The following is a 27067-nucleotide window of genomic DNA, read 5'->3' as shown; positions in this document are numbered from 1 at the left end:
GGAAGAGAAATAGTAAACCAGTAATCGCCATGAATAACCAAGGCAACAAGATAGCTCAGAAAGAAAGTGAAAAATCTCCAGAGAAGGCACTTAAAGATACAGAAATATGTGACTTAAATGACAGAGAATTCAAGATTGCAGTTCTGAAAAAACTCAACGAGATACAAGAAAACACAGATAGGCAGTTAAAGGAACTCAGAAACTCAATCAAAGAACAGCATGAGCATTTTACGAAAGAGATTGAAATTTTAAAAAAGAACCAAATAGAATTTCTGGAGATTAAGAACTCAATAGAAGAAATTAAGAATGAAATAACCAGCATAGGTAGTAGAGTTGACCAGATGGAGCAAAGAATCAGTGACATCGAAGATAGAAACATGGAAATGACACAGAAGGAAGAAGAAAGAGACTTGAGACTGAAAAGAAATGAAAGAACTCTACAAGAACTTTCTGACTCCATCAGAAAGAGCAATATAAGAATAATGGGCATACCAGAAGGAGAAGAAAGAGAGAAGGGAACAGAGAATATATTCAAACAAATAGTCGATGAGAACTTCCCAAACTTGTGGACAGAACTGGACCCTCGAATCCAAGAAGCAAATAGATCACCTAGTTACCTCAATCCCATCAGGCCTTCTCCAAGGCACATTGTATTGAAGCTGTCTAAAATCAACGACAAAGAAAGAATCCTCAAGGCAGCCAGGGAAAAGAAGACGGTAACTTACAAAGGAAAGCCCATTAGATTATCATCAGATTTTTCAGCAGAAACTCTACAAGCCAGGAGGAGTGGAACCAAATATTCAAACTATTGAAAGAGAGAAATCATGAGCCAAGAATAATATATCCAGCAAAGATATCCTTTAGATATGAAGGAGGAATAAAGACCTTTCCAGACATACAGAAGCTGAGGGAATTTTCTAATACACGACCTGCACTACAAGAAATACTAAAGGAGGCTATTCGACCACCATCAACAGGGACAATTTGTGGCAACCAAAACTCAAAAAGGGGAGAGTAAAGGCCTGAACCGAATATGGGAATGGAGAAAGTAAGCGTGCTGAAGAAAATGGAATACTCTAAATATCAAACTTTCTTTTACATAAACTTAAGGGTAACCACTCAAAATAAATCCAGAATTGAAATATATACTGAAATAAAAGAAGAAACAGAGGGAAACATCATAGAATACCACCACACAGAAATAATAGACAACAACAAAAGGCAAAGAAACAATGGAGACACAGCCTTACCAGAAAACTAAAGATAGAATGACAGGAAATCCTCACATATCAATAATCACCCTAAATGTAAATGGACTGAACTCACCAATAAAAAGGCACAGAGTAGCAGATTGGATCAAAAACTAAACCCAACCATATGCTGTCTCCAAGAGACACATCTCAGCTACAAGGACAAGCATAGACTCAAAGTGAAAGGGTGGAAATTGACACTCCAAGCAAATGGTACCCAGAGAAAATCAGGTGTAGCCATAATGATATCAGATGAAACAGACTTCAAGGTGAAAAAGATAACAAGAGACAAAGATGGACATTTCATAATGGTGAAGGGACTGTACAACAAGAAGACATAACAGTCATCAATATTTATGCCCCCAATCAGGGAGCACCGAAATACACCAAGCAACTACTAACAGAACTAAAGGGAGAAATTGACCAAAACACAATTATACTAGGGGACTTAAATACATCATTGACAGCTATGGATAGATCATCCAAACAGAAAATAAATAACGAAATAGTAGCCCTAAATGACACATTAGATGAAATGGACATAATTGACATTTATAGAGCACTTCATCCTAAAACATCAGACTATACATTCTTTTCTAGTGTACATGGAACATTCTCAAGGATAGACCATATATTGGGACATAAAATCAGTCTCAACAAATTTAAGAAGATTGAAATCATACCATGCATATTCTCGGATCACAAGGCTTTGAAATTGGATATCAACTGTAAAAAGAAAGCGGGAAAAAACACAAATACATGGAGATTAAACAACATACTTTTAAAGAAGGACTGGGTAAAAGAAGAAGTTAGAGGAGAGATCAAAAGATACATAGAAACAAATGACAATGAAAATACATCCTACCAAATTTTTTGGGATGCAGCGAAAGCAGTTTTAAGAGGGAAATTTATATCATTACAGGCCTATCTCAAGAAACAAGAAAACTCCCAAATAAATAACCTCATGTTACACCTTAAAGAACTAGAAAAAGAAGAACAAGTAAAACCCAAGGTCAGCAGAAGAAAGAAAATAACAAAAATCAGAGCAGAACTAAATGAAATAGAGAACAAAAAGACAATAGAAAAAATTAATGTGACAAAGAGCTGGTTCTTTGAAAAGATTAACAAAATTGACAAACCCTTGGCTAGACTTACTAAGATAAAAGAGAGAAGACACTGATTAACAAAATCAGAAACGTAAAAGGGAAGTTATCACGGACACCACAGAAATACAAAGGATCATCCAAGAATACTATGAAGGACTATATGCCACCAAATTCAACAACCTAGAAGAAATGGACAAGTTCTTAGAAACATATAGCCTTCAAGGCTGAACCATGAAGAACTGGAAAATCTAAACAGACCGATCACCAGTAACGAAATTGAATCAGTCATCCAAAACCTTCCCAAAAGCAAAAGTCCGGGACCAGATGGCTTCACTAGTGAATTCTACCAAACCTTCAAAGAGGATCTAATACCAATTCTGCACAAACTCTTCCAAAAATTGAAGAAGAGACAGTACTCCCTAACTCATTTTATGAGGCCAACATTACCCTGATACCAAAACCTGGTAAGGACAGCACAAAAAAGAAAACTACAGACCAATATCTCTAATGAATACCGATGCAAAAATCCTAAATAAAATTCTAGCAAATCGAATACAACAATGCATTAAAAAGATTATTCATCACGACCAAGTGGGGTTCATCCCGGGGCACAAGGATGGTTCAACATCCAAGAATCCATCAATGTGATACATCACATAAACAAAATAAAGGACAAAAATCATATGATTATATCAATTGATGCAGAAAAAGCATTTGACAAGATACAACATCCATTTATGATTAAAACACTTAATAAAATGGGTATAGAAGGAAAATACCTTAACATAATAAAGGCCATATATGACAAGCCCTCTGCTAATCTCATAATTAATGGAGAAAACTGAAGCCCTTTGCTCTACGTTCAGGAACACGACAGGGATGTCCCCTATCACCTCTGCTTTTCAACATAGTGTTGGAAGTCCTTGCCAGAGCAATCAGGCAAGAGAAAGAAATAAAAGGCATCCAAATTGGGAATGAAGAAGTTAAATTATCACTCTTGCAGATGACATGATGCTATATATAGAAAACCCTAAAGACTCCACCAAAAAGCTATTAGAAACAATCAACGAATACAGTAAAGTTGCGGCTACAAAATCAACGCACAAAAGTCCATTGCCTTCCTATATACTAACAATGAAATCTCAGAAAAGAAATAAAAAACAATTCCTTTTGCAATTGCAGCAAAAAGAATAAAATACCTAGGAATAAACTTAACCAAGGATGTGAAAGACCTATATGCTGAAAACTATAAGACATTTTTGAAAGAAATTGAAGAAGACACAAAGAAATGGAAAGACATTCCGTGCTCATGGATTGGAAGAATCAACATAGTTAAAATGGCCATATTACCCAAAGCAATATACAGATTCAATGCAATCCCCATCAAAATCCCAATGGCATATTTTAAAGAAATAGAACAAAAATCATCAGATTTGTTTGGAACCACAAAAGACCCCGAATAGCCAAAGCAATCTTAAGAAAAAGAACTATAATGGAGGTATCACACTTCCTGACTTTGGCCTGTACTACAGGGCCACAATAATCAAAACAGCATGGTATTGGCAGAAAAACAGACACATAGACCAATGGAATAGAATTGAGAACCCAGAAATAAAACCACATAAATATGGACAGATAATTTTGACAAAGAAGCTAAAACATACAATGGAGCAAAGACAGCCTCTTCAATAAATGGTGCTGGGAGAATTGGATAGCCACATGCAAAAGAATGAAACTGGACTGCTATTTGTCACCATGTACCAAAGTTAATTCAAAATGGATCAAAGACTTAAGCATAAGACCTGACACAATAAACTGCATAGAAGAAAACATAGGTACTAAACTTATGGACCTTGGGTTCAAAGAGCATTTTATGAACTTGACTCCAAAGGCAATGGAAGTAAAAGCTAAAATAAACGAATGGGACTATATGAAACTTAAAAGCTTCTGCACAGCAAAAGAAACCATTGACAAAATAATAACGAAATAAAGAGGGAGAAGATTTTTGCAAACAGTGCCTCCGATAAGGGGCTAGTATCCAGAATATACAAGGAACTCACGCAACTCAACAACAAAAAAACAAATAATCCAATTGAAAAATGGGCGAAGTCTTGAAGAGACATTTCTCCAAAGAGGACATACAAATGGCAAATAGACATATGAAAAAATGCTCATCATCACTAATCATCAGAGAAATGCAAATCAAAACCACAATGAGATATCACCTCACCCCAGTCAGAATGGCTATCATCAACAAGACAAATAGTAACAAATGTTGGAGAGGTTGTGGAGAAAAAGGAACACTCATACACTGTTGGTGGCAATGCAGACTGGTGCAGCCGTTATGGAAGGCAGTGTGGAGGTTCCTCAAAGAATTACGAATAGAATTGCCGTATGACCCAGCAATCCCTCTCCTGGGTATCTACCCAAAAAATCTGAAAACATTTAGAGATAAAGACACGTGTGCTCCAATGTTCATTGCAGCTTTGTTTACGGTGGCGAAGACATGGAAACAACCAAAATGTCCTTTGATAGATGAATGGATAAAGAAGTTGTGGTACATATACACAATGGAATACTATTCGTAAGTGAGAAAAAATGATATAGGAACATTTGTGACAACATGGATGGATCTTGAGAGAGTAATGCTGAGCGAAACAAGTCAGACAGAAAAAGCAGAGAACCATGTGATTTCACTGATATGTGGTATATAAACCAAAAACAACAAAAGAACAAGACAAACAAATGAGAAACAGAAACTCATAGACACAGACAATAGTTTAGTGGTTGCCAGAGGGTAACGGGGGCGGGGGGTGGGGGGTGGGAGATGAGGGTAAGGGGGATCGAATATATGGTGATGGAAGGAGAACTGACTCTGGGTGGTGAACACACAATGGGATTTATAGATGATGTAATACAGAATTGTACACCTGAAATCTATGTAATTTTACTAACAATTGTCACCGCAATAAATTTAATTAAAAAAAAAAAAAATTATCCAGGAAAAAAAAAAAAAAAAAAAAAAAGATAATGGTATATTATTTAGTGCTAAAAAGAGATGAGCTATCAAGCCATGAAAAACCATAAAGAAAACGTAAGTGCATATTAATAAGAGAAAGAAGCCAATCTGAACAGGCTACATATCGTGTGATTCCAACTACATGACACTTTGGAAAAAGCAAAACTATGGAAACAGTAAAATGATCAGTGGTTGTCAGAGATAGGTGGAGAATGAATAAGCAGAGCACAGAGGACTTTTTAGGGCAATTGAAATACTTTATATATTACAACTGTGGATACACGTTGCTATACATTTATCCTAACCTAGAGGATGTACAAGACCAATAGTGATGTTAACTATGGACTTGGAATTATTATGATGTGTTAATGTAGATTAATCAATTGTAACAAGTGTACCAGTCTGGTGGAGAACTTTGATAAGGAAGGCTGTGTAAATGTGCGGCTGGAAGCATATGAGAAATCTCTGTAACTTCCTTTCAATTTAATGTGAACTCAAAACTGCTCTAAAAAGTCTAAGAAAAATAAAAATATAAATGTGAAAAACTCAGTTAAACAAATAACTTTCTGAACAAATGACTTATTGTTATCATGCAGCTGCCTACCCATCTGTCCCCTCGTGCCTACCCCTAAAAAGAAAGAAGTGTCTGTGAGACTTATCCTTTCAGGGACTTTGCTTCACCTTGTTCTTAAACCTCATGTCTCTCTGTTTGGCCCCCAAAAGATGGCTGGCTAGCCAATGACAGGTAAGATTCCTCAAGAGAGGAACGACCTAAGACAGGCACAGTCGCATGGGGACGACCAGGAGAACTCACGGGGTTGATAGAGGTGGGCATAGACCCCTACCTTCCCCCGTCTAAGAAGAGCTTCTGCCTCTGTGGCTGTATTCCTTCCCATAACCTGCTTGGGAAGTGATTCTTGATGTGATAACATCAGTTCTCCATCTCAGCAAGTTTCAGCATAAAGGTTTTGTCGCCTGGGGAGGTACAAACAACAATTACTAATACATGATAGGGCTCTCTGCAGGCAAGGGTGATTGGTTTGAACCAGTTTTCTGGTAGGGTGTATGAGACTCACAGACCGTAGAAAAAACAATGCTACTTCCTTGTATGTGCATCAATAAAAGCCACAGGGTGGCCCAATTTGGGGCTCTCAGTCCTTTGAGGCTGTGAGACCCTTGGCCCCTGTTTCAAAACTTTCTTGATTTCTGTTTCTTTCTTAACCCTTCACCACCCCTTCTCGTTCTCTCACTGCCTGTGTTGTGCTGGACGCAACAAATTATCATAGTTAAGTAGTGAAAACCCAAATACCTGAGACGATAACCATGGAGAAAAATGGAAATGTTGTGAAACAACTATCATCAAAGAACATTCCAAGCCCAGATAGTTCTGTAAATTTTAAATAACGTATAATTTCCATGGCATAGAAATTTTAAATTATACATGAAAATGGAAGTTTCTCAATTGACTTCATGAAATTTAGACACCATGATACCAAAATGTAACAAATGCAGGAGAAAATAGAAATTATAAAACATCACACTTATGAATATATATGAAAAATACTATAAAGTACTAGAAATAATATCTCTGGTTTGTATTTATCCCATTAATGTAGGTGTGGCTTATTATTATGCATGCATCAATGACTCAAAACATCACTAAGATATAAAGAAAAAGCAACATGAAAATTTCTATAGCAACTCAAAAAGCATTTGATAAAATTCACCAACTGTTCCCAACTGAAAAAAGTTCTGAAAGTCTTGAGTAATAGAAAATATTAAAAAGCAAACAAAATTATTAGAAAGGAAATAATTTATTGTTATTTATAGATAAGAATTACTTAGGAAACTAGAGAAGCAACTGAATCAAATATGAGATGTACCAAGACATGCTAGAAATAAAAGATATAGTGAAGAAAATTCCATTTATATATATATATATATATATAAACATATATATATATATATATATATATATATGTATATATATATATATATATAGAAGGTGCCAAAAAGTGTATACACATTTTAAGAAAGAAAAAAAACTGTATTAAAATTGTAATACTCTCTATATACTGAAAACAAAAGATGAATACAAGTCACGTTTAACTTCTGCAATTACAAGAGGTACTCAAAGTGGTTACCATCAGTGTAATTTTAAAATAGTTTTTTTTTCTTTTCTTAAAATCTACGCATTTTTTGGCTATATGTGTATATATATATATATGTATATATATATGTATGTATATATATGTGTATATATATATATGTATGTATATATATGTATATGGTCACAGAATGTAAGGTACAGAATAGGGAAAATAGTCAATGGTATAGTAACAGCTATATATCATATCAGAGAGGTAGTTAGACTGGGAAGGTTATAAAAGTCTAATCATGTTGTTTTGTACACCTGAACTAACTTAAAAAAAAGAGGAAGTTTAAAAAAATTGAAAGTGAAGTTATGAGGTACAAAAGAATATTAGTATTTTCCATATATATGAAATCCTACTACATATTAATACATTTTTGCTTATACTTAACTATGTATATACATATATCTATATTAAAAATCAATGCATACAATTAAAAATAGAAGAAGAAAAGTTCAATGGCTATGAGAAAACCTTCAAATTTTTCCTAAAGGAGATACAAGTTTACATGAATAAATGTTTCTTGATAGAAAAAATAAATGTAGGAAGGGTTGTAAGTTTTCTAAAATTTAATATATGAGTTAACACAATTACAATAAAAAGTATGGCTGGATTTTTTTATTTGAAGATGCAATGCATTTATAAGAATAAATAGTAAAATAAATGTTTGAAAGAGAAGAGTACCAAATCCTAAATATATTATAAAAGAAACAATTATTAAAATATGTTGTATTGACACGTTATTCAGATAATGAATATAAAATACTGTGTTCCCAAAATTGATACATTTAGATGTTATATAAGTGTGTTATTGAGGAGATAGCACCTTCCATTTAACATAAGTAATCTATATCTGAAAATCAGAAATTCTGTGTAAAAACACTAACCACGAATTATTTTCAATTATTGAAATGGGAAAAAAATTATAGTGCAATATACTTTACCTAAAATTCTGAACCAATTTCCTAAAAGAGAAGTACAACACAGAAAAAGTAACATATTCTTCAGTAAAATGCTTAAAACATTACTTCTTCCTCACCAAACACAGGGTGTGATTGATAACAAAGCATTACATTTTATTCAGTAATATGGCCCCTGAATTATATTTACATTAACATTTAATTCCAGTGGGGGCTGGGGGATGAGGCTCTGGAAGAAAGAAATCAACCAACTTATTATAGTAAAAAAGTCCTTGCAAATATATATGCATATATACACACACATATGCACATCAGACATACTGAAATTTAATATAATAAATGAAATCATAAAAAGTAGAAAAATAGGTAAAAATGATCAGAATCAGCATAAGAAAAGATATTTTAAAATATAAATGGATAAAGGGAATGATTCACATACTTGACTATACTAAAAATGATAAACTTTTGTGCATTAAAACCTCATAAACTGAAAGGCAAATGAGAGCTAGGAAAAATATATTTGTTATATACATTTCACAGAAAGGGTCAACCTTCTTTACATATAAAAGTATTTCTGGCAAACAAGAAGTCAGAAATGAATACCTCAAAAGAAATTTGGACAAAAGACATGACTCGAGCACTCACGAATACAAAGGTAAATAAATATGTACAAATATCCAACCTTATCTAAAACATGAATTAAATCAACACACTTTTTTTTTCTTTTACTTATAAAACTTGCAAACATGTAAAAGCAGGTTGGTATCCAGTGTTGATGTAAATAGGGGACAAAATGGACTATACATACTGTTTTGGAATATCAACTGCTAAAATATTTCTGGAGGGAAATTTGTCTGCTAATCGAAAACCTTACAATTTGCATAGTCTAATCTAAAATTTGTATTTCAGAAAATTTATCTTTTAAGGCAGTTTGGCAATATCTATCAAAAGCCTTAGCAATGTACATAAATACTGATCTAAATATTCTGTTTCTATAAATATACACCAAGATTTATGGATAAAGGTGCTCATCAAAGATTTCTAAATGTAAAAAGCTGGAAGTAAGCCAGTTTTCCAATAATAAGGAATTGATTAAATAAATTACGTTTCCATATTATACATTCCAAAGGAACCTTTCAAACTCATGTTCTCAAAAGATATTTGAAGATTTGGGGGGAAGTTCTTTATAGAATATTAAGTAAAATACCACATTATAGATTTACATAGTATTGTACTAATTTTATAACACTTGTACATATATTAAACATATATTTCTGTATATCTGGGTAAATATATCTTCATTTAAAGTTTTATAGCTCTAAAAGCATAAAATTAGAAGGCAATATACCAAAACGTTAGCAATATTCATTTCTAGATGGCAGTCAATTTTTATTTTTATTTTTATAATTTTTTTAAGTTTATTGGGGTGACAATTGTAAGTAAAATTACATAGAATTCAGGAGTACAATTCTGTATTACGTCATCTATAAATCCCACTGTGTGTTCACCACCCAGAGTCAGTTCGCCTTACATCACCATATATTAGAACCCCCTTAACCTCATCTTCCACCCACCACTCCCCTTACACTTTGGTAACCACTAAACTACTGTCTGTGTCTATGAGTTTTTGTTTCTCATGTGTTTGTCTTGTTCTTTTGTTGTTTTTGGTTTATATACCACATATCAGTGAAATCATATGGTTCTCTGCTTTTTCTGTCTGACTTATTTCGCTTAGCATTAAAATCTCAAGATCCATCCATGTTGTCACCAATGGCCTATTTCATCTTTTCTTACCACCAAATAGTATTCCATTGTGTATATATACCGTAACTTCTTTATCCATTCATCTATCGAAGGACATTTTGGTTGTTTCCATGTCTGGGCCACCGTAAACAAAGCTGCAATGAACATTGGAGCACACGTGTCTTTACGGATAAATGTTTTCAGATTTTTTGGGTAGATACCCAGGAAAGAGATTGCTGGGTCATATGGTAATTCAATTCTTAAATTTTTGAGGAACCTCCACACTGCCTTCCATAATGGCTGCACCAGTCTGCATTCCCACCAACAGTGTATGAGGGACCCTTTTCTCCACAGCCTCTCCAACATTTGTTACTATTTGTCTTGTTGATGATAGCCATTCTGACTGGGGTGAGGTGATATCTCATTGTGGTTTTGATTTGCATTTCTCTGATGATTAGTGATGTTGAGCATTTTTTCATATGTCTATTTCCCATTTGTATGTCCTCTTTGGAGAAATGTCTCTTCAGGTCATCTGCCCATTTTTCAAATGGTTTGTTTGTTTTTTTGTTGTTGAGTTTCATGAGTTCTTTGTATATTTTGGATATTAGCCCCTTATCGGAGGCACTGTTTGCAAAACTCTTCTCCCATTCAGTTGGTTGCCTCTTTATTTTCTCGATGGTTTCTTTTGCTGTGCACAATCTTTTAAGTTTCATATAGTCCCATTTGTTTAGTTTAGCTTTTACTTCCATTGCCTTTGGAGTCAAATTCATAAAATGCTCTTTGAACCCAACGTCCATAAGTTTAGTACCTATGTTTTCTTCTATGCAGTTTATTGTGCCAGGTCTTATGCTTAAGTCTTTGATCCATTTTGAAATAATTTTGGAACATGGTGAAAGATAGCAGTCCAGTTTAATTCTTTTGCACATGACTTTCCAATATTCCCAGCACCATTTATTGAAGAGGCTGTCTTTTCTCCATTGTATGTTTTTAGCTTCTTTGTTAAAAATTATCTGTCCATATTTATGGGGTTTTATATCTGGGTTCTCAATTCTATTCCATTGGTCTATGTGCCTGTTTTTCTGCCAATACCATGCTGTTTTGATTATTGTATCCCTGTACTACAAGCTAAAGTCAGGAAGTGTGATAACTCTAGTATTTTTCTTTTTTCTTAAGATTACTTTGGCTATTTGAGGTCTTTTGTGATTCCAAACAAATCTGATGATTTTTTGTTCTACTTCTTTAAAAAATGCCATTGGGATTTTGATGGGGATTGCGTTAAATCTGTATATTGCTTTGGGTAATATGGCCATTTTAACTATGTTGATTCTTCCAAACCATGAACACGGAATATCTTTCCATTTCTTTGTGTCTTCTTCAATTTCTTTTAAAAATGTCTTGTAGTTTTCAGCATATAGGTCTTTCACATCCTTCGTTAAGTTTATTCCTAGGTATTTTATTCTTTTTGCTGCAATTACAAAAGGAATTGTTTTCTGTATTTATTTTCTGAGATTTCATTCTTAATATAAAGGTATACAATGGACTTTTGTACATTGATTTTGTAGCCTGCAGATTTAATGTATTCGTTGATTGCTTCTAATTTTTTTTGGTGGAGTCTTTGGGTTTTCTACATATATCATTATGTCATCTGCAAAGGGTGACAATATAACTTCTTAATTCGCAATTTGGATGCCTTTTATTTCTTTCTCTTGCCTGATTGCTCTGGCAAGGACTTCCAACACTATGTTGAAAAGCAGAGGTGATAGGGGACAGCCCTGTCATATTCCTGAACGTAGAGCAAAGTGCTTCAATTTTTCACCATTAATTATGAGATTAGCTGAGGGTTTGTCATATATGGCCTTTATTATGCTATGATATTTTCCTTCTATACCTATTTTATTGTTTTAATCATAAATGGATGTTGTATCTTGTCAAATGCTTTTCTGCCTCAATTGATATAATCATATGATTTTTGTCCTTTATTTTGTTTATGTGATGTATCACATTGATGGCTTTTCGGATTTTGAACCATCCTTGTGCTCCGGGGGTGAACCCCAATTTGAGGTGATAAATAATCTTTTTAATGCATTGTTGCATTCGATTTGCTAGAATTTTGTTTAGGATATTTGCATCTGAATTCATCAGATACATTGATCTGTAGTTTTCTTTTTTTGTGTTGTCCTTACCAGGTTTTGGTATCAGAGTAATGTTGGCCTCATAAAATGAGTTAGGGAGTACTGTCTCTTCTTCAATTTTTTGGAAGAGTTTGAGCAGGATTGGTATTAGATCCTCTTTGAAGGTTTGGTAGAATTCACTAGTGAAGCCATCTGGTCCCGGACTTTTGCTTCTGGGAAGGTTTTGGATGAGTGATTCAATTTCGTTACTGGTGATCGGACTGTTTAGATTTTCCGCTTTTTCATGGTTCAGCCTAGGAAGGCTATATGTTTTTACAAACTTGTCCGTTGATTCTGGATTATTGAATTTGGTTGCATATAGTCCTTCAATGTAGTTTTGGATGGTTCTTTGTATTTCTGTGGCGTCCGTGATAACTTCCCCTTTTACGTTTCTGATTTTGTTAATTAGTGCCTTCTCTCTTTTTATCTTAGGGAGTCTAGACAAGGATTTGTGAATTTTGTTAATCTTTTCAAAGAGCAATTCTTTGTCACATTAACTTTTTCTATTGTCTTTTTCTTCTCTATTTCATTTAGTTCTGGTCTGATTTTTGTTATTTCGTTTCTTCTGGGTTTCATTTCTTCTTCTTTTTCTAGTGCTTTAAGGTGTAACGTGAGGTTATTTATTTGAGATTTTCCTTGTTTCTTGAGATAGGCCTGTAATGATATAAAACTCCCCCTTAAAACTGCTTTTGCTACATCCCAAAAATTTTGGTAGGATATATTTTCATTGTCAATTTTTTCTTTGCATCTTTTGTTCTCTCCTCTAATTTCTTCTTTGAACCGGTCATTCTTTAGAAGTATGTTTTTAATCTGATGTATTTGTGTTTTTTCCTGCTTCCTTTTTGAAGTTGATATCCAATTTCAAAGCCTTGTGATCAGAGAATATGCCTGGTATGATTTCAATCTTCTTTAATTTTCTGAGGCTGATTTTATGTCCCAATATATGATCTATCCTTGAGAATGTTCCATGTACACTAGAAAAAAAATGTATAGTCTGATGTTTTAGGATGAAGTGCTCTATAAATGTCAATTATGTCCATTTCATCTAATGTGTCATTTAGGGCTGCTATTTCATTATTTGTTTTCTGTTTGGATGATCTATCCATAGCTGTCAATGATGTATTTAAGTCCCCTAGTATAATTGTGTTTTGGTCAATTTCTCTCTTTAGTTCTGTTAGTAGTTGCTGGGTATATTTCGGTGCTCCCTGATTGTGGTATAAGTATTGATGAATGTATTTCTACTTGTTGTATAGTCCCCTTTACCATTATGAAATATCCATCTTTGTACCCTGTTTCCTTTTACACCCTGAAGTCTGTTTCATCTGATATCAGTATGGCTACACCTGATTTTCTCTGGAAACCATTTGTTTGGAGTGTCAATTTCCACCCTTTCACTTTGAGTCTATGCTTGTCCTTGTAGCTGAGATGTGTCTCTTGGAGACAGCATATGGTTGGGTTTTGTTTTTTGATCCAATCTGCTACTCTGTACCTTTTTATTGGTGAGTTCAGTCCATTTACATTTAGGGTGATTATTGATATGTGAGGATTTCCTGTCATTCTATCTTTAGTTTTCTGGTAAGGCTGTGTCTCCATTGTTCCTTTGCCTTTTTGTTGTTGTCTATTATTTCTGTGTGGTGGTATTCTATGATGTTTCCCTCTGTTTCTTCTTTTATTACAGTATATATTTCAGTTCTGGATTTTTTTTGAGTGGTTACCCTTAAGTTTCTTTAAAAGAAATTTTGATGTTTAGAATATTCCATTTTCTTCAGCACTCTTACTTTCGCCATTCTCATATTCCGGTTCAGGACTTCACTCTCCCCCGTTTTATGTTTTGGTTGCCACAGATTGTCCCTATTGATGTTGGTCGAATAGCCTCCTTTAGTATTTTTTGTAGTGCAGATCGTGTATTAGAAAATTCCCTCAGCTTCTGTATGTCTGGAAAGGTCTATATCCTCCTTCATATCTAAAGGATATCTTTGCTGGATATGTTATTCTTGGCTCATAATTTCTCTCTTTCAATTCTTTGAATATTTGGTTCCACTCCCTCCTAGCTTGTAGACTTTCTACTGAAAAATCTGATGATAATCTCCTGGGCTTTCCTTTGTGGGTTATCATCTTCTGTTCCCTGGCTGCCTTGATGATTCTTTCTTTGTCGTTGATTTTAGACAGCTTCAGTACACTGTGCCTTGGAGAAGGCCTGTTGGGATTGAGGTAATTAGGTGTTCTATGTGCTTGTTGGATTCGAGGATCCAGTTCTGTCCACATTTTTGGGCAGTTCTCATCTACAATTTGTTTGAATATATTATCTGTTCCCTTCTCTCTTTCTTCTTCTCCTTCTAGTATGCCCATATTCTTATATTGCTCTTTCTGATGTAGTCAGAAAGTTCTTGTAGAGTTCTTTCATTTCTTTTAAGTCTCAAGTCTCTTTCTTTTTCCATCCATGTCATTTCCAGGTTTCTATCTTTGATGTCACTGATTCTTTCCTCCATCTGTGCAACTCCACTACCTGAGCTGGTTAACACATTTTTAATTTCTTCTATTGACTGCTTAATGTCCAGAAATTCTATTTGTTTCTATTTTAAAATTTCAATCTCTTTCGTAAAATACTCGTGTTTTCAGCAATTGTGTTTCTGAGTTGATTAAACTGCCTTTCTGTGTTTTCTTGCATCTTGTTGAGGTTTTTCAGAACTGCAATCTTGAATTCTCTGTCAATTAAGTCTCTTATTTCCATATCTTTAACTTCCTTTTCTGGAGACTTTTCACTTTCTTTCTGAGTTGTCTTGTTGCCTAGGTTATTCATGGCAATTACTGATTTATTATTTCTCTTTCTAGACATCTATAGGAGTGGTTTATGCAACAGGTTTGTAGGAAGAGGTCTTTCTTTTGCTTTCTAATACTTGTCAGAATGTTGTTGTTTTTTCTCTCCAACTGCAGCCTTTTGTTTCTCTCTCACACGGTAGTGCTATGTTTTCTCTGCACTATTCCAGCTTCTCACACAAGGGGTGTATTCCCTGGGAGTCAGGATTCTCCTGTGTTAATAGTTCACCTGGGACATAGGGCACAGTGTCTGTATGGGTATGCTGAGAGCTTTTGAAGTTCCAAAGCTCTTCCTGCACCAGATTCGGAGCCCGTATGTTTCAGCAGTTCTGTTTACTCCTGCAGGTATCCACCCAGATAGGTGGGCCAGGGGCGGGGTGAGTTGTAAGAGGTGGCGTAGAACAATTTCAGGGACCACCACCACTGCTGGTCCTCCTTCCACAGCTCCCTCCCCTTTGCCGGAACTTTTTGGGCTGCGAATTTGTGTCTGCGGTTCACAGTTCTCAGAACAGCAAATATTCTGTTCTTTTGTTCTGACATGGCTACTATTCAGCTTCTAGCACTGGGCAGGTTGGCGTGGGGTGACTCTAGGAGGGTAGGGAGAGGGCAGATAGTCTCAGTGCCTAAGGCTTCCATTCTCTGCTCAGCAGTGAGGGCTTAAACCACCGTTTCAGCCTCCTTCCCTCAGTCTTTTCTCTGAGGTGTCTGCCATGAGCGTTGGGTTCAGTTGTGTTATATGCTGTCCCCTCAGACTTGTGGGCCATAAACGGAGCCCTATCAGTGGTAGTTCTTCCCTCTCCCACAGCTGCATGAGTTCCGGAATGCAGCGAGCTCAGTCCACTGAGCATGTCTGCGTCCTGAGCCCGGGCGGCTGTCTCCGCACCTCTCCCTTCCCTCCTCCCCTGCTCACCCAATATGCCCACCTTTATGTGAATTCTGTAGTGGGTCTCTTTGTCTTGCCTGTCTGTTGTGCAGAGAGTCCTTTGTGGAGTTATATTGTTCCATTTCTTGTAAATTTCAGGGAAGAGTTACAGAATCTCACCTCATGCCTCCATTTTGATGATATCTCTTTTTTTTTGTACTTTTTGTATATGACCTTTATAGTGTGCAAATAACTGAATGATAGAACATCAATGAAGCGAGTTTTTGTGATGAGCATGGATTTAATACAGGGTAGTTATGTGTGGGATTAAACTACTGTGACTTCCTTGGAATTTGTTTCTGTGACTGTTGTGTTGCTAAACTGATATAACTGATCAGTCCCCTTTCCTACTGACATCCCCCCACAACTTGGTCTATACTAATGCATTGATTTCACATTCATTTATTTCCAGTCTCGGAGAAATTCTATTTCAAAACATGGATGGATGGAATTGCAATTGCCTAACTATAGCCAACCTGTTCCACAAACACCCTACCATCACCTAAACCTACAGACAGAAAAATATAAGGGATTTAGCTTCCTCTGTATAAACCCTAGCTTCAGTCCGGTATAAAACTCAATAACCTTATTTTTACTTGATATCTTTTTTTATAACATGAGAGTATAAAAAGCTCAAGGATATGTGAGATTTACATTAACTGTATTCCAGTTAAATAAGATTTTGTTTTCTAACTTTGCCACTTTTCTGCCTCTTTCTTACATAGTTACTCCATGAGTATTTGGTTTTGAAAACCAAGTATTGTTCTGCTCTAATTTCACTTGGATTTAATGAACCAGTCCTAGTCCTTTCTTCACTTTGGGGAGCCTGGTTTTTATCTATTACTACTCTCTGTCTAAGGCCTCATGTCATCTTCTCTGCTTGACTCTGAGCATTCATGATTCCAACATATTTACTTGTTTAAAGCAGAAATATAAAGTCCCAACCATCTATGCCCAACATTTACATTTGTGAAAACCATAATTTTGTTTTTCCCAGCCAAAGGTTTCTCTTCACCTAACATCCTCTCTAGTGTTGCTTTTTTCTTCTCCTGAGTTAAATGATTTGATGTTCTCTCCTTCCCACCTGATCAATATATTATCTGGGTGCTATATAAAGTTTGTATTTAATTATTTCCATGGCAATCATCACACAGGATTCAATATAAAACTGCTTTCTGATATGACTGCTTTTTGATAATAGGCGTAGAGTTGCCAAACTAGGCTTTCTAAAACAAAACTTTTAAAAATACACTTAAGCAGAATTCAGTAAGGTTATGAAATTAATATAAAGTTCACCAAACATTGTCAAAGGCAAATAACCCTAAGGGTATTTGTAGTTTAATAACTTAAGGATTTTATTCTAAGAAAGAGTCCATAGGGCTTTTATTCTAAGAAAGAGTCCATAGGGCCAGCCTGGTGGCTCAGGTGCTTGGAGTGCCATGCTCCTAACACTGAGGTCACAGATTCGATTTCCACATGGGCCAGTGAGCTGTGCCCACTACAGCTAAGATTGTAAACAACAACTCTCCCTGGAGCTGAGCTGCTGTGAGCAGCCGGAGGTCAATATGGGCTGCTGTGTGCTGCCGTGGGCTACCATGTCCTGCCATGAGCAGCCCATGGATAGCATGAGTGGCCAGCAGCTGGTGAGAGCTGCCGTGAGCTGCTGTGAGCGGCCGACCAACCACCAGCAACCAACTGCCTCAGCCAGGGGGAGCACAAGGCTCATAATACCATCATGGGTCAGGGAGCTGTGTCCTACACAACTAGACTGAGAAACAACGGCTGGAATTAGAGTGTGGGGGGAGGCGGAACAAGGGGGGTGACAAAAATAAAAGAAAGAGTCCATAGCTTAGCAGATGGAGTTGTATCCTACTTTATAGAGAAGATTGAGGCCACCAACCATGAACTCCTAAAAATTGCCTTGCCTTCATTTTATGTTTTCTATTAATATCTCTATCTATTATTTCCTATTCCCGCCTGTCTTGAAAGAAGTGTCCTTTCTACATTCCAAGAATAATCTTTTTTGCTGTGCTCTTGTTCACATCTCTTCCTTTTTCTGTGGCACTTCACCTCATCAATCATGTCCATTTTAATATCTTCATTGATTCCTTCCCTTTAATCAGAAGACATACACAAATCTTCCTGTGTCCTTTAAAATGGTCCCTTATCCCTTATTCTTTTCCAAGTTACAATCCCATCTTTCTTACTTCTTTAACTTTTTATTTGTAATCTGCATTTTCTGTCTCCACTTTCTCACCTAATAGTCACTCTTTAATAATTTGCAATCTAGCTTCTAAACTCACTATCTTACTGATTTTCTATAGAAGTGACCTTCTAATTAATAAATCCAGCAACTTGTTTTTCAGTCCTTGTTTTGTTTGACTTCTTGACAAATGTCAGTATTGATGGCTACCTCCATCTCTCCTGCTTCTGAGAAACTTAATGCTCCTATTCTTCTGCATCTCGAGCACATCTTCTTGGTGTCCTTGTATTTTCACTTTTACTGTCCACTTTTTCATTATTAGGCATTTGTTGAGGTGCTACATTTCGCTACCTCCTCTTCTCATTCCACATCTTCGCTCCTCCCATGGCTTCAAAGTCTCCATAATCTATGATTTTACCCCTGATCTCTGTGCTGAGTCTCAGACCAGTTTATTCAAATGCCAGTAAATAGATAGGTCTATATATACATCTCACAGCCTTCTCAAACTCAACATGCACCTCTCTGAATTCATTGTCCATCCACTACCTTATCCACCAAACTTGCTTGTTTTCCTTATTTTCCTTTTCTAAGTTAATGTCATTATCATCCTCCCAGGTACTCAGGTTATATATCCTGGAGTTATCTTCAACTTTACCCTGCCTATAACCCTTTCCCTTCTATAGACATATTTTTACTGATATATACCCAATCAGTAAAAAAAAATATATCAATTCTACCATGGATGCATGTCTTGCCTCTGTTCTGTGCTTTCTACTTTCAGTTAGGTCGTTCTGATCATTATCTCTTGCTTAGACTACTTAAAAACTGTGCTAACATTCCCTGTTCTCTGATTCTCTCCCTCCTGCAATACATCCTATAAAGCCCATCCATACTCACTGTCCTAAAGCAAATTCATCATTAATTTAAAATATTTGAGTGCCTATTACACCCAGTGTTTACAAAACTGTACAACACTAGGTTACATTATTTTATTGAAGTATATATGAATGCCACCCACTGCAATTATGCAGTTTATAAACCTCAGGGCTGCAGACAGCAACCCTAATTATGTGCTAAGCACTACTCTGGTCACTAGAGGCACAGTAATGACTTGAACAGAAAATCCCTGCTGTCTTGGCATTCTCAGTCTAATGATGCATGGAGAGACAACAAATAAGAAAAAGCACATATCTGATCGTGTCAATTCTAAGGTCAAAAGCTTTCAATATTTCCTTATTAAAAACAGAAAAAAAAACTCCTCTTTATGATACTGTAGCTATTTCAGTGTCTAGCTATTTTTCCTACATTCGTTTTTCTGAGGTTCCCTACAATCTAGCTATGCCAAACCATTTCAAACCACTCTTCAAAATATGCCTTGTTCTACATTGCTACATCTCTGTGTTTGTCCTCCAGCTTAAGTATCTTTCTAATAAAATTCTATCTGTTGATGCTGTAACCATTTTAGAAGCCTGTCTCAAATGTTACCCCTTCCCAAAGTACCCCACCAAGATATTCATAATTAATCTCTTCTATTTCTCCAGTGAGCAGTTTCATTGTAAAAAAAATAGGCCTTAGAGGCAGATAGACCCAGATTTGAATCCTAATTGTTCCAATAATTGCTGAGATCTTAGAAAGTCATTAAACTTCTCTCAGACTCAGTTTCCTGATCTGTAAAATGATGGCCATAATACATACCTTGCAGAATTGTTGTAAAACATAAACTTAACACATATCAAGTGTCTAATAAACATGGAACTCAGTAGATGATGGCTATTAAGATGCTGTTCATCATGGGTTCAAATTACTCCCTATGCTACTTATTAAATAAGTAATCTTGAACTCGATTCTTAATTTCCTTGAAACTCAGTTTACTCCTACAGAAATCAGAGAAACCATAACTAAGCCTCAGGTTTGCTTTGAAAATAGGAAAATTGTCAAATATATTGCCTGGCCCACAGGAGGAACTTAAACAGATATGAGTTTCTGTTTACCATATATTGACTTCAATCATGGTGAGTATGGGTCTTTACACATGCACATGTCATGCTCAAGTCTATTTCTCTCACTAGATTACAGACTACTTAAACCAGATACTGTGTTTTCTCTCACTCTTCTATTACTCACATTATACTTTACAATGCCTCAAACTTTGCTGACATTGAACTATTTGCTACATTTCCCTTCCTGTCCCAAACTCTTCCTCTCTTCCTACTTTCCTCCTCTGAAATTACATAGAAATTCATTATATATATATATATATATATATATATATATATATATATATATATATATATATATATATATATATAATTTTTTCAATTACAGTTGACATGAAAAACAATGGTTAGATTCCACTAAGCATGTGGCAATGTCTTAAACATATGTGTTTTGTCATGCCAGAGGGACTCTTTGATCATTGTAAAGTGGAGTCCTAACCTTCTCTCCTTTCATACCACACCATATATATTTCTGTATGGCACAAATCGCAATCTTCCTAACTGCACCCTTGTCTTGTCATATCTGCCCCCACCACCTCTTTCTTTCCACACTGTTGCCAGGTAGGTTATAAGACACTTGAGTAACAGCAAGATGCATGCATGACACATTCTCCTCTATGTCATCCCTGAGAGGAGTCTAGGACTGGGACTTTTACTGAGTAGGAGCTAAACATCTTGACTAATTTGAATTAAATCCTCATTTCCTAGGCCATAAATGCTTCTAATGAGAGCTCTGGTGTAGGCTGATCATGGGAAATACAAGTTTATCAGACATTATTCACAGAGTGTATTTGGGTGGAACAGATAAACTGTTGGGGCCCAAATATGCTGAGCATTTGTGTGATGACTCATGCGCTTCTTAAATTTCTTATATACTTCAACCACAAAACAGTATGTTTGGGTCAATTTTCATAAGCAAAGTCCAACTGTGTGTTTTTTCAGCTTCAGGTGTACAAAACAACATAATGATTAAATATTTGCACCTCTCATAGAATAATAACCCTACCAAGTCTATTACCCATCTGACATTGTACATAGCTATTACAATACCATTGACTGTATTCACTATATATGTATATAATTATATATGAGGTCTGACACTTAAGTTCACAAACTTGTTGCATCGACGTTGCTAACCTTTTTTGATATCAGAGGGACTATTCATTATGAATTTGTACCAACTGGACAAACAGTTAACCATGTTTACTATTTGGAAGTGCTGAAAAGACTGCATAAAAAAGTTAGCCGACCTCAACTTTTCTCTAACAATTCATGGCTCTTGCATCATGACAATGCACCAGTTCACATGGCACTGTCTGTGAGGGAGTTTTTAGCCAGTAAACAAATCAATGTATTGGAACACTCTCCCCCACTCACCTGATCTGGCCCCCAGTGACATCTTTCTTTACCTGAAGATAAAGAAAATATCGAAAGGGAGACATTTTGATTGACATTCAGGACATCAAGGGTAATAGGATGACAGCTCTGATGGCCATTCCAGAAAGAGTTCCAAAATTGCTTTGAAGGGTGGACTAGGTGCTGGTGTCGCTGCATAGCTTCCCAAGGGGAGCACTTCGAAGGTGATCATAGTGATATTCAGCAATGAGGTATGTAGCACTTTTTCTAGGATGAATTCGTGAACATAATTGTCAGATCTTGCGCGCATGCATGTGTGTGTATTTGACATTCAATATTATTTTATAATACTGTCAGGTGTATAGCACAGTGGTTAAGCATTCATATAACCTGTGAAGTGACCCCACCCCCCATAAGTCCAGTACCCGTCTGACACCATACATAGTCTTTAAAACATTATTGAATATATTTCCCATACTGTATTTCACACCCCCATGATTATTTTGTGACTACCAATTGGTACTCCCTAATCCCTTCACATTTCTCACCCACCTCCTAACCCCTCCACCCATCTAGCAACCATCAGTTTGTTCTCTGTATCTATGAGTCTATGTCTGTTTTGTTTGCTTGTTTATTACGTTCTTTAGATTCCATATGCAAGTGAGATCATATGGTATTTGTCTTTCTGAGTCTGACTTATTTCACTTAGCATAATAACCTTCTAGGTCCATCCATGTTGCAAATGGTAAGATATTATTCTTTTTTTATGGCAGAGTAATACTAACTTGCATAAATGTACCATAATTTCTTTATCCAATTGTCTATTGATGGGCACTTTGATTGTTTCCATATCTTGGTTATTGTAAGCAGTGTTGCAGTAAACATAGGGGCGCATAATTTTTTTTTTTTTCAAATTAGTGTTTTGGATTTTTTTGATAAATACCCAGGACTGTAATTGCTGGGTCATAAGGTAATTCTCTTTCTAATTTTTTGAGGAAGCTCCATACTGTTTTCCATAGTGGCTGCACCAATTTGCAATCCACCAACAGTGCACAAGGGTTCCCTCTTCTTCACATCCTCACCAGCACTTGTTGTTTGTTGATTTATTGATGATAGCCACCCTGACAGGTGTGAGGTGGTATCTCATTGTGGTTTTCATTTGCATTTCTCTGGTGATTAGTGACATCTTTTTACATTTCCATTACCATTTGTATGTCCTAGTTGAAGAAATGTCTATTCCGATCCTCTGCCCATTTTTTAATTGCATTTTTTTCTGGTATTGTTATATGCGTGGTTTTTTTATATATAAATTTTGGACATTAACCCCTTATCAGACGTATAATTGGCAAATATTTTCTCCCATTCACTAGGATGTCTTTTTGTTTTGTTGATGGTTTCCTTTGCTGTGAAACACCTTTTTAGTTTGATGTAGCCCCATTTATTTTTTCTTTTGTTTCTCTTGCCCAAGGAGATATGTCAGTAAAAGGATTACTAAAGGTAATGTCTGAGAGTTTACTTGCTATATTTTCTTCTAGGAGTTTTATGGTTTGGGTATTACATTTAACTCTTTAATCCATTTTGAGTTTATTATTGTATATGGCATAAGATGGTGGTCCAGTTGATTTCTTTCTTTCTGTTTAATTTTTGCATGTATCTGTCCAGTTTACCCAGCACCATTTATTAAATAGACTGTTTTATAAGCAAATATAAATTATTGATTCCTTTGTCATAGACTAAATCACCACATAGGTAGGGATTTATTTCTGGACTCTCTATTCTGCTCCATTGATCTATGTGTCTATCTTTATACCAATACCATGCTGCTTTGATTACTATGGCCATATAGTATAATTCAATATCAGATAGCATGATACCTCCAGCTTTCTTCTTCTTTCTCAAGATTGCTGTGGCTATTCAGGGTCTTTTATGGTTCCATACAAATTTTAGGATTATTTGTTGTAGTTCTGCGAAAAATGCCATTGGTATTTTCATAGGGATTGCATTGACTCTATATATTCTTTTGGGTGGTATAGACATTTTAACTATATTAATTCTTCCTATTCATGGACATGGTATATGTTTCCATTTATTTCTATATTCTTTAATTGCTCTCTTCAGTGTGTTATAATTTTCTGAGTACAGGTATTTTAATTCTTTGGTTAAATTTATTCCTAAGTATTTTATTTTAGTTTTTTGACATAATTGTAAATGTGATTGTTTTCTTAATTTCTAAAATAAAATACTTAGGAATAAATTTAACCAAAGAATTAAAATACCTGTACTCAGAAAATTATAACACACTGAAGAGAGCAATTAAAGAATATAGAAATAAATGGAAACATATACCATGTCCATGAATAGGAAGAATTAATATAGTTAAAATGTCTATACCATGGGGGGTGGGGGGTGGGAGATGAGGGTAAGGGGGATCGAATATATGGTGATAGAAGGAGAACTGACTCTGGGTGATGAACACACAATGGGATTTATAGATGATGTAATACAGAATTGTACACCTGAAATCTATGTAATTTTACTAACAATTGTCACCCCAATAAATTTAATAAAATAAAATAAAATAAAATAAAATAAAATAAAATAAAATAAAATGCAACTGATTAATGAATACCAAATTTGCATCCTGCTGCTTTCCTAAATTCATTTATCAGTTCTAATAGTTTTGGGTTTTGTTTTTGTTTTTGTTTTTGTTTTTTGCTGTTGTTGAATCTTTGAGGTTCTCTATATATAGTATCATGTCATCTGCAAATAATAAAAATTTCACTTCTTCCTTTCCCATTTGGATGCTTTATATAATTTTTACTTGTCTAATTGAAGTGTCTAGAACATTCAGCACTATGTTGAATAAACTTGGGGATAGTAGGCATCCTTGTCTTGTTCTTGATCTTTTATTATTTTATTCTTTTACTATTTTTTTAATTAAAAATTATTGGGGTGACAATTGTTAACATAGTTACATAGTTACATAGGTTTCAGGAGAACAATTATGCAATACATCATCTATATATCACATTGGATGTTCACGACCCAGAATCAGTTCTCATTTCATCACCATATATTTGATCCCTTTTACCCTCATGTACGACCCCCCTCACACCCCTACTCTCTGGTAACTACTACACTATTGTCTGTGTTGTGTTTTTGTTTCTTCATTTGTTTGCCTTGTTCCTTTGTTGTTTTCAGTTTTATATACCACATATCAGTGAAATCATATGGTTCTCGACTGTTTCTGTCTGACTTTTTTCAATTAGCATAATAATAATCTCAAGATCCATCCATGTTGTCACAAATGGCACTATTTCATCTTTTCTTATGGCTCAATAGTATTCCATTGTGTGTATATACCATAACTTATTTATCCAATCATCTATCAAAGGACACTATGGTTGTTTCCATGTCTTGGCCACTGTAAATAAAGCTGCAATGAACATCAGAGCACTTATATGTCTTCCGATTAATATTTTCAGATTTTTTAGGTAGATACCCAGGAGAAGGATTCCTGGGTCATATGGTGATTCTATTCTTAATTTTTTGACGAACCTCCACACTGTCTTCCATAGCAACTGCACGAATCTGCATTCTGACCAACAGTGTATGAGGGTTTCTTTTTCTCCACAGCCTTTCCAACACTTGTGATTATTTGCTGTGTTGATGATAGCCATTCTGATTGGGGTGAGGTGATATCTCATTGTGGTTTTTATTTGCATTTCTCTGATGATTAGCGATGTTGAGCATTTTTTCATAGGTCTATTGGCCATTTGTATGTCCTCTTTGGAGAAATGTCTATTCAGGTCCTCTACACATTTTTTAATTGGATTATTTGAATTTTGTTGATTTGTATGAGTTATTTATATATTTTGGATATTAGCCCTTTATTGGAGGCATTATTTGCAAAAATCTTCTCCCATTTTATTCTTTGCTTCTTTATTTTATCGATGGTTCCTTTGCTGTTCAGATGCTTTTATGTTTGATATAGTCCCATTCATTTCTTATAGCTTTTACTTCCCTTGCCTTTGAAGTTAAATTCATAAAATCCTCTTTGAACACAAGGTCCATAATGCTTTCTTCTATGCAGTTTATTATTTCAGGCCTTTGTTTAGGTCTTTGATCCATTTGAGTTATTTTTGATAAATGGTGATAGATACCAAACTAATTTCATTCTTTTGCCTGTGCGTTTCCAATTCTCCCAGCACCATTCACTGAAGAGGTGATCTTTTCTCCGTTGTATGTCTTTGGCTTCTTTGTCAAAAATTATCTCTCCATGTTTATGTGGGTTTATTTCTGGGTTATCAGTTCTATTCCATTGGTCTGTGTCTCTGTTTTTCTGCCAATACCGTACTGTTTTGATTATTGTTGCACTGTAGTCCGAGCTGAATTCAGGGAGTGTGATATCTCCAGCATTGTTCTTTTTCCTTAGAATTGCTTTTGCTATTCAGGGTCTTTTGTTGTTCCATACAAATCTGATGATTTTTTTGTTCTATTCTTTAAAAAATGTCTTTGGGATTTTGATGGGGATGGCATTAAATCTATATATTGCTTTGGGTAATGTGGCCATTTTAACTATGTTGATTCTTCCGATCTATGAACACAAAAATGTCTTCCCATTTCTTTGGGTCTTCTTCAATTTCTTTTTAAAAAGTCTTACAGTTTTCAGGGTATAGGTCTTTCACATCCTTGGTTAAGTTTATTCCTAGGTATTTTATCCTTTTTGTTGCAATTGCAATAGGAATTTTTTTTTCTGAGATATCATTGTTAATATATAGGAATGCAATGGACGTTTCTACATTGATTTTTTTAGCCGGCAACTTTACTATATTCGTTTATTTTTTCTAATAAATTTTGGTGGAGTCTTTAGAATTTTCTATCGTGTCATCTGCAAAGAGATACAATTTAACTTCTTCATTCCCAATTCGGATGCATTTTATTTCTTTCTGTTACCTGATTTCTCTGGTTAGGACTTCCAATAGTATGTGGAAAAGCCGAGGTGATAGGGAACAGGCCAGTCATGATCCTGAATATACAGGAAAGGGCTTCAGTTTTCCACGATCAATTATGACATTATTATTGCTGAGGGTTTATCATATATTGCCTTTATTATGTTAAGGTCCTTCCCTCTATAAGCATTTCATTAACTATATTAATCATTAATTGATGTTATATCTTGCCAAATGCATTTTCTGTATCAATTGATATAATCATGATTTTTCTGCTTTATTTTGTTTATGTGGTATATCACATTGATCGGTTTGTATTTGTTGAACCATCCTTGTGCCTATGGGATGAATCTCACTTCGTCATGATATATAATCTTTTCAATGCATTGTTGCATACGATTTGCTAGAATTTTGTTTAGAATTTCTGCATCTGTATTCATCAGAGATATTGGTCTGTA

At 35.3% G+C, this 27067-nt stretch overlaps 1 non-coding gene across 1 annotated transcript; it reads right to left on the bottom strand.

Moving 5' to 3' along the window:
- Nucleotides 1–20636: 20636 nt before the first annotated feature.
- On the bottom strand, nt 20637–20762 carry LOC141569798 (U6atac minor spliceosomal RNA). The gene has a single exon (XR_012493592.1). It is a non-coding gene; the product is annotated as a U6atac minor spliceosomal RNA (small nuclear RNA).
- Nucleotides 20763–27067: the final 6305 nt, after the last annotated feature.

Source organism: Rhinolophus sinicus, chromosome X, assembly GCF_036562045.2.
Source record: "Rhinolophus sinicus isolate RSC01 chromosome X, ASM3656204v1, whole genome shotgun sequence".
Taxonomy (NCBI): domain Eukaryota; kingdom Metazoa; phylum Chordata; class Mammalia; order Chiroptera; family Rhinolophidae; genus Rhinolophus; species Rhinolophus sinicus.
Note: the sequence above shows the minus strand (reverse complement) of the source record. Positions and strands in the feature narration are given on the sequence as shown.